The 9,984-nt window shown below is 44.4% G+C and overlaps 1 pseudogene; it reads right to left on the bottom strand.

Moving 5' to 3' along the window:
- Positions 1-7,187: 7,187 nt before the first annotated feature.
- Positions 7,188-7,326, bottom strand: LOC125526124 (annotated as a pseudogene).
- Between the last annotated feature and the right edge of the window lie 2,658 nt (positions 7,327-9,984).

Genomic DNA, 9,984 nt, shown 5'->3' with positions numbered 1-9,984 from the left:
AACGTTGATTGGTCAACCCATTCGCTCACTCAGGTCGCTTGGTGTGTGCATTTGCCTCACATCTTGTCACAATGAGTGAAAATAGGAATTACACCTTTCTATAACCCGCACTAGATCTTGGTAGCTTATACTAAATCGAACAATGGTTTGCCTAGCCGAGCGACTCGTCCTGATTTTATCGCTTCAGGGTGGGCTTGGGTCTAAATTTGTAGTCCAAATATCTTTCAAGGCTTTAAATTTGTCTTAAGAAACCCATCAAGGCCCAATTTACTCCCTTGTAACTAGGCCATATCCCCCACGCCCCAACATCCCTCCACTAGTGTCCATCAAGGCCCAATTTATCCCTTTGTAACTAGGCAACTCTAATCTTCTATATCTAAATAGCTAGCCCCCACTAACTATTTCTTCTAATATGCAAGCACGCCACATCATCGCACAACATGCACGAGAAAAAATCCACACTTCTTAACATATGTCTCGCAACATGCAAGCATGCCACTTCATCATGAAACCTGCATGAAAAAAGACCTATCTCAACATGCGAATTTCTATTATATTATTTTATTTATATTTAATAAATTTTTTACAACCATATAGTGATCAAACATAATAAATTATATGTAGTTTCAGTTTTATCCTTTTATATATGTTTCATCCAATGAACACATTGAGATATGTTACAAAATATTCCCGCAACAACATGCGGGGTATTATCTAGTATAATCTAACACCTGGCCCCTCTTTAACCCACCTTTGTCCGATCCCCTCCTAATGCATCCCTTGTAGTGAGCTACTCGCTCATCGCACCCCAGTCCATATTTCCTATCATTGGCGTTATACCTTACTACACTCGGTCGACAATTGCTCCGCCTCTCCCAATGCTCTACCACAAGCATCTTCCCCTCACCACACTCGGTCGCTCCCCTACCACCACTCCCATGCTACATCATTGCTCCTGCCATGCTCACCTAGAGGCTGACGTTCATCTCCTCAAGATCAAAGGATAGAAACCTCCAATGACCATTTCCACAAGCCCCAACCTCAGTGTTGAACTTGACCAATGTTGCCGCTCCCCACGGTCCCACCACTCTGATGCTCATTGTGACGCCTATGGTCTTCTTCCCTCCCCACCATCAGTAAGCCTTCTCCTTTGCCTACCATTTGGTCTTATCTCCATACTTGCCGATTGGCGCACAATATGTGAGTTGCATAGGCATATGCAGTGGTAGAGTTTGGTGTTTAGTTTTATGGGTTCACACTTCATAGCTAGCACAAACTTGTGCCACATGGTTGTGGTGGAATTGAATATGCATTGTAATGTTATTTGTGAACTTACTGTCAATCTCAAATAATGCGATTTCCATGGATTGTATAATGTTGCGTTGTTGATTGTATAATTGCTAAATTCATAAAATATGATGTTGTCTCTCAAATTTATGTTATGTACTAGGTGTGAATGCAAGTACTTGGATCCCCATGTAATGTTTCTAAGGGGAAGATGACAAGGCGTATGGTTCGAATCATGATCATTATTGACTAATACCAATGATCGAGGGACTGTCGCCATAGCAAAGGAGTAAGGAAGATTCAAGTGTGGAAGGCCAAGGGTAGTACATGCTCAAGGAGCTTTAGAATGGTATCACGGTGAATACTAATAGTCCAACGACTTTGGTTTGGCCGGGGCGGCACGATAGTTAACCCCTACCAACCTTCCCCATTGGGGTACGTGATTCATAGCTCTGTAACTTTGCCACAATGCTCTTGTGTAGCATTTAGATTTTCTTATGATTACTGAAAGTTCAAAACTTTTTGACTTCCAATTTGTCTTTCATAATTGATACCCCTCTTAGACATCAAGCGTTGCCCTCTCTTATATTGAGACATGGTGCACACTTCATTGATATATCCAAATCATGTGCCCATAAGTACAAACATCTTCATGAAACTGTCTAACATACCTACCTATCATGACATTTTCAAGTCATTAATTCTATTACATTACACGACTACATATTTTTTTCTTTATTGTCATCTCCTTTACTTGATCATATAGCTAGCTTCAAGATATTTGATACACATAGTCATTTGATCATCACTATCACGTGCGATGCTAGATCATGTAATACTAGTACGCCGCCAGAGCATTCATATAGAATTTCTTTCATGTCCAGAGATTGAGTTATGATTGCATTCAGTATAACTAGTCAAAACAAAAATGTATCGTTCATAACTGCAAGGTGTTGCTTTTACCAAAGAACGATCAATTAAAACACGCACAATGGAGGTGTCACAAAAAGAAAAGGGAAATTTGAGAAAATGAATAAAACACAAAAGAGAACGAAAGAAAAAGGTGTTTGAGAGAAGGAGCAACACCATTATGTTTTTAGTATACCTTTAAAGCGCTTCAAAGCAGCACTAATTTATGCATTCTAAAGTGGAAAGTTTCATGAGCTTCATGTTTTAATGTACACTAGTGGGTGATTTTGTAAGATCGATAAGTATGTCTAGAGGGGGGGGGGGTGTGATAGACAACTAAGCGAAAGAAGGACACTTTTCCCAAATATAATTTTGTTGGCAATTTCAGGCTTTTCTATCAATATCAAGCACCCTACACATGCAAGTCTATAAGAGTATAAGTAGTAGAAAGTAATGACATGATACTGATACTAAACAAGTGGAGTTAGAGATATGTGGATACACGATTTGGCTTATTGAAGATTTTTCCAGTGGTTCGGATATTTGGCGCTATCTTAGATCATATATTTTGAAGAGTAATGATTAAGTTTTTGTATTCATTTTGGTATTGATTTTCTGCGATGTAAAAACATGAAAAAAACAGCAACTGACACTTGGCACTATGTCAATAGGTTAGTACCAAAAATGATATAAAATGACTATAAAATGATTATAAATGTGAAGAAGCGGAGAACGTCGTACCTCTCTCGAGGCGACGGTTTCGTGTTAATATAGGCAAGGGCATATCCCTGATAAGCAAAAGTTTGTTGAGATTACATCTTGGGGTTCAAGGAAAGTAGAGATAAGATAAAGATGAAAAGATTACAATCATATACTCTAACAAACCTAGACTGACTCATCTCAACGTAACCGGTGTGTGGTGCGCCCCTGACCATCATGTTGTTTAACACCCTCCCATAATCACAACTTGGACAAGTTGAGATTACGCTTAAATTCTTCAAAACTTCTAGTAGACAAGGCTTTAGTGAAGCCATCTGCAACTTGATCTTGAGATCGAATGAACCGAATGTCCAGCTTCTTTTCTGCAACTCTTTCTCTGACAAAATGAAAGTCTATTTCGATGTGTTTTGTTCTTGCATGAAATATTGGGTTAGCAGAAAGATAAGTGGCACCCAAATTGTCACACCATAAGCATGGGGCTTGTTTACAGTATATCCCAAGCTCTTTCAGCAATGACTGAACCTATATAATTTCTGCAGTACATTTGCTAGTGCTTTATATTCTGCTTCTGTGCTAGATCTAGACACAGTAGCTTGTTTCTTAGCACACCATGAGATTAAATTTGGACCAAAGAACACTGCAAAACTGCCTATTGAGCGTCTGTCATCGAGGCAACCTGCCCAATCAGAATCAGAAAAAGCACTGACAAGTGTTGATGGTGACTTGGTGAAGGTGAGTCCAACACTGAAAGTGTTCTTGATATATCTAAGTATGCATTTTGCAGCTGTCAAATGTACTGTAGCGGGTGCATGAAGGAACTAACATACTTTGTTCACAACAAAGGAAATATCAGGCCTAGTCAGAGTTAAATATTACAGTGCACCAACCATACTTCTATATCTGGTGCTGTCCTCTTGATTCAAGAGTTTTCCTTCTGTTAAGGATAATTTTTCGGAGCTGGACAGAGGTGTTGGGGCTGGCTTGCAACCTTGCAACCCTGCTCTTGTTACAAGATCTGTTGCATACTTCTCTTGGGATAAATGAAGCTCATCTCCATTCCTATTTACTTCAATGCCAAGAAAGTAGTGCAAGTCTCCTAGATCCTTAAGAGCAAACTCAGAGTTCAAATCCTTGAGCAATGCTGAAATAGCTTCATCAGATGAGCTTGTGACAATAATATCATCAACATATATGAGTACAAATATAGATATATTTGACTTGTTGAAAATAAACAATGAGGTGTCAGACTTGGAGGGGGCAAACCCAAGTTCTTGAAGCTTTGAACTCAACCGAGAATACCATGCTCTAGGATCTTGCTTTAGTCCATACAAAGCCTTGTCAAGCTTGCATATGTGAAGAAGTTTTTGTCTGTTTTCAAACCCAGGAGGTTGTTTCATGAACACTTCCTCTTCCAGAACACCATGAAGGAACGCGTTATGTACATCTAGCCGGCATAGACTCCATCCTCTGGATACGGCAATAGACAAAACAAGACGAATAGTAGCAGCCTTTACAACAGGACTAAACACATCCTCATATTCTAAACCATACCTTTGCTCGAAACCTTTTGCAACTAGTCTAGCCTTATAACGGTCTATGGTGCCATCAGATTCCTTTTTAATTCTGAAGACCCATTTGCAATCTATCACATTTTTACCTTTACCTTGACGTGCTGGAACTAAGTGCCAGGTTTTGTTTTTGTGAAGCGCCATGTACTCATCTTTCATAGCCTTCTACCACTTTGGATCGCCTAAGGCTTCTGCAACAGTGTGTGGTATATCTGGTTCATGTGAGACACTAGCAAGTCCAAATTTTGCTAAAGATTTGTAATTTTTGGGTCGAGTTACTCCCCTCTGAAGCCGAGTGCGAGGTGGCGAAGAGGCGTGCACAGAAGATCCAGCGCCAGGAGCAGCTGCAAGCCTGCTGGGTGAGGACGCGCAGGCCAGATCTTTTGTGGCCAGCGCGCGTGACGCAGAAGGGGAAAGCGCCACAAAAGATCCCGCATCGGTGACCAGCTCATGATTTTCCAATGATGGCGCCGCCGGGACAGGATCTGCGGTAGGATCCGCATGGGAGTCTGCGCCCTCATCCCGTCATGATTGGCGCCGCGTGTAGTAGCGAGTGTCGGCACCGAACCGACCGGGTGCAGGGCCAGGCACGGGGTCAGGTGCGGGCGGCTGGTGAGGACGCCGCGTGGCGCTGGCGGGTTGGCGCGGAGTGGTCGCCTGGCGGTCCACCGAGCCGTTGCTGTCGTGAAGCGACGCGGGGCTCGGGACGGATCGCCCTGACGCGGTCGGCACTGATACCGTGGGGGATAACGTGGCAGACTGGCGCAGGGTGGATCTCGAGGAGGATGCGCCTGGATTGCGAGGCGAATCTGCTCCGGTGCTGCTGTTGTTTTGTCCAGGGAGCATAAAATGATGATTTTGGCTGATTTCTTCATCATTTTCTGCGTAGTTTTTTTCTGTTGCATCACAAGACTCAAGGCCATCGTTAGTAAGAGGATTAGACAACAATTGATCATCAGTGTTTAAAGCATCCCCATTGTCACGACCAGTGAGGTGCGAAGGTTGAAGAAGAATCTCCTTTTGGAGAAGGGCTCCGACGTTTGGGTGAAGTTGTGCAAAATGGAAAACAGTTTCATCGAACACAACGTCATGGGAGATATAGACGCGTCCAGTGGATACATCAAGACACTTCACACCCTTATGTTGTGGACTGTAACCCAAGAAAACACATTGTTTTGACCGGAACATGAGTTTACGATTGTTGTATGGCCGAAGATTTGGCCAACACGCACACCCAAACACTCATAACGATGTGTAGTCGGGTTTTGTGTGAAGGAGACGTTCTACTAGAGATTCATTGTTGATGACCCTGCTAGGCAACATGTTTATGAGGTGGACTGCGGTGAGAAAAGCCTCATCCCAGAATTTCAAGGGCATAGATGCAGCAGCAAACAAGGCCAAACCGACCTCAACTATAAGCCTATGCTTGCGCTCGACTGAGCCAGTTTGCTGGTGAGCATGGGGGCATGACACATGGTGTGATATGCCGATCTTTTGAAAAAGGAGTTGAGATTTCTATACTCCCCTCCCTAATCAGATTGGAGAGCTAAGATTTTGCAATCAAACTTTCTTTCTACTAGTGCTTGAAAGTTGTCGAAAACTTGAAACACATCAGATTTCTTTTTGATGAGATAGATCCAGGTGTACTTGCTGTAGTCATCGATAAAACTTACGTAATAGGTGTGTCTACCAACTGAAGTAGGGGTAGGACCCCAAACATCGGAAAATATGAGCTCAAGAGGTTTAGTAGAAATGCTTATAGACACAGGGTAAGGTAACTGATGACTCTTAGCACACTGACATGAATCACAAATTGTCTCACGATCACGCTCACCAACAAACGGGAGCTTATACTTTTTAAGCAAATGTTCCACTAAGGAAAAAGATGCATGTCCTAATCTATCATGCCACCGTGTTGAAGAGACTTTGGTGACACCATAGGCTTGTTTATTCAATCTCCTAAGCTCCGGAATCAACGGGTAAAGCCCTCGAACGCATCTACCTCGATACAGGGTTTTCTTCGTGACCTAATCCTTGATCAAAAAGAAAAATGGATGAAACTCAAGGAATACATGGTTGTCAATGGCAATGCGATGAACTGAAAGGAGATTTTTCGAAGCACTAGGAACATGCAAAAAAATTCTTAGACAGATATTTCTATGGGGAGTTTTAAGCACTGAATGACCAAGGTGTCTAATGCTCATACCTTCTCCGTTGGCAGTGTGAACTTGATCCTGCCCGCAATACTTCTCACAAACTGTCACCTTTTCTAGCTCGCTGGTGATGTGGTTAGTTGCGCCACTGTCCACATACCAGTTCGTGTCGATGCCGTAGGATCCATCTGCCGCGCCTGCAACCTTCTCATCTTCAGATGACTCGCCGTCGTCTTCATAGCGATACCAGCAATCACGTGCAGTATGGCCTAGCTTGCCGCAGATTTGGCATCGCGGCGCGTCGGGCTGGCGTGAGGTCTGCCACCGAGGCGGCCCTTGTTGTTGTTGAAGGACCGCTCGCTGCCGCCGCTGCCACCCCAAGAGGAGTTGCCGCCGCTGCTATTTCCTCATGCTGGCAACTTTCCCTTGCCGCGCGGTGGTCCGCGGCAGCATGAGGAGCCGCCGCTGCCACCGCGGCCGCCACGAGCAACCACGTTTGCAGAAGACTTGAAGCCCACGCCCGAGGTGTTGTTGTAGAGGGCGAGGCGCTGATCGAAGTTGCTCATCTGAGCGTAGAGATCATCGAGGCTGATGGTGTTGGTGCGGACGTCGTTGGCGGAGACGAGGGGCTAGTACTCCATGTCGAGGCCAGCGGTGATGTAGGAGATGAGCTCATCATCATTGATGGGATTTCCAGCGGACGCAAGCTCATTTGCGAGTGCCCTCATGTGGGCGAAGTAGGCAGCAACATATTGCGTCCCCTTCAGCACCGTGGAGAGAGCAACTCGGATGTTGTTGACGCAGGCTTGAGATTGCGACGAGAACATGTGGGCAAGAGCTGCCCAGAGCTCGTGCGGCGTGGCGATGGAGGTAACCTGCACGAGAACCTCTTTGGTGAGGGTATTAAGCAAGTTTCTGAGTACCTCCTGCCCTTCTCTGGACCAGATTGGATGGAGAGGGTTCGGAGTCTGCTCTTCTTTCCCGTCTTTGTCCTTCGTGGTGAGGATCTTGACAGGTTCCGGCATGGTTGAAAGTGCGTTATATCGACTATAGGGGGGGTGAATAGGCGATTTTTATGAAAGTCTTCAAAACGTGGAAGTTATGAAGACAAACGATAGAAATAAACCTATTACCCTGCAGCGGAAGGTAGACTACACTAGGCAAGCCATAGTCAAGTATTCAATAGAGTGAAAGCACAATGACTAATAGCAGCAATGTAGTAAGGATCAGGTAGGAAGATATTGTGAAGCCACACAGAACACGTAGTCACTCAGTGAAGACAAAAGATAGTGCGAACATACAATGACTTCACAAGGAGTAACAGTAAGTAAAGGGAAGGGAAGATGAAACCAGTGACTCGCTGAAGACAATGATTTGTTGGACCAGTTCCAGTTGTTGTGACAACTGTACGTCTGGTTAGGGCGGCTAGGTATTTAAACCTTAGGACACACAGTCCCGGACACCCAGTCCTGAACACGCAGCTCAGGACACCCAGTCCTCACCATATTCCCCTTGAGCTAAGGTCACACAAACCTCGCCCAATCACTCTGGTAAGTCTTCAAGGTAGACTCCCAAAACTTCACAGACTTCGTTCACCGGCAATCCACAATGTCTCTTGGATGCTCAGAACGCGACGCCTAACCGGCTGGAGGATGCACAGTCCTCAAGTGTAATAAGTCTTCAGATCACACAGACAAGAAGACTTAAATGATGCCTAATTCTCTTTGGCTCTGGGTGGTTAGGGCTTTATCCTCGCAAGGAATTCTCTCTCAAAGGCTTCGAGGTGGGTTGCTCTCAAACGACAAAAGCCGTACTCTGAATCTGAGCAGCCAACCGTTTATGGTTGTAGGGGGTGGGCTATTTATAGCCACTTGGCAACCCGACCTGATTTGTCCGAAATGACCCTGGGTCACTAAGGAACTGACACGTGTTCCAACGGTCAGATTTCAAACTCACACGGCAACTTTACTTGGGCTTCAAGCAAAGCTGACTTACCCGGCTCTGGCAAGATTCGCTCTCAAAGTCTTCACTCGAAGACATAGGTTTTGTTTAAGCATCACTTCAGTCATTCTGACTGGTTCTCTTGGACCCCACTTAACAGTACGGTGGTTCCTATGACTCAACACAGAAGAAAGAGAACTACGAAAGATCTAAGTCTTCGAGCTCCATAGGCTTCATGTGGTGTCTTCTCTTGTCATAGTCTTCAATGTGAATATCTTCATATACCACCTTTGACTTCAATGTCTTCATACATTTTTAGGGGTCATCTCTGGTAGGAAAACCGAATCAAGAGGGACTTCTACCTGTGTTATCCTGCAATTCTCACAAACACATTAGTCCCTCAACTAGGTTTGTCGTCAATACTCCAAAACCAACAAGGGGTGGCACTAGATGCACTTACAATCTCCCCCCTTTTGGTGATTGATGACAAACTAGTTGAAGTTTTCAACAGGGAATATAATCTATGAAATTGTAAAGGATAAGGAATTGTCTTCATAAGTTGCAAGGGCTCCCCCTGAAGATGTGCATATAAGTAATTTGCTTTTGGAATGCAAATGCACATGGCAGGTTGTACTTGTGGAGATCCACTTCAACTTATGATGACAATCCACTATGCATGTGAAAGTATATCAAGATAATGACATGCATAATGGAAAATGGACGTCTGGAGAATGATCTAAGTGCGGAATTTATCATCGCAACACAAGGTGGCAGATAAGTAGCAGACGACCATCGAGTTTAAGTGTTACAACTCAAAGAACCAAATGTAGCAAAACGAGAGTTGTAAGCACGAAGCAAAATATAAAGCACCCGCCCATATGGACCCGCTTGAAGACTATCAACCTCATATGCTTCTCCCCCTTTTGTCAGTAAGGACCAAAAAGGTCTGAAGACATAGAACATCTACTCGTTCCCATGAGGAGTAGGTGAAGCAGCAGGGTCATTGGTGGTGTTTGGCGGTGCTGAAGAGCTTGGAGCAAAGTCGAAGCATGCTGAAGGAGATGGCGGTGAAGTAGCATCGTCTTCATCCTTGATCACTCTGGCATTCACAGTTGCAGCAGAGGAAGAGAACTCAGAGTCTTCAAGGGATGGAGTTCGTCGCAGCACTGCCCTTCGAGGAGGTGTGGAGTCAAACTTGAATCGCTCAGTGAAGCCATCCTCTTGAAGATCATCTTCAGAACACATCAGCGTTAGCCCTTTCTATGTGCGGCGAGAGGTTTCATGGGCAACAAAAGCATTCTTGGTGGCAAGATTGTGAATGCGATTAACATCCACCAAGAGGCGTTGCATCTGACACTTCAGCCAGTCATGATGCCTATCCTGTTTCTGATGAAGAGCCACAAGAA

This window comes from Triticum urartu, chromosome 7, assembly GCF_003073215.2.
Source record: "Triticum urartu cultivar G1812 chromosome 7, Tu2.1, whole genome shotgun sequence".
Taxonomy (NCBI): Eukaryota; Viridiplantae; Streptophyta; class Magnoliopsida; order Poales; family Poaceae; genus Triticum; species Triticum urartu.
The sequence above is the reverse complement of the archived record's forward strand: the minus strand, read 5'-3'. Positions and strand labels throughout refer to the sequence as shown.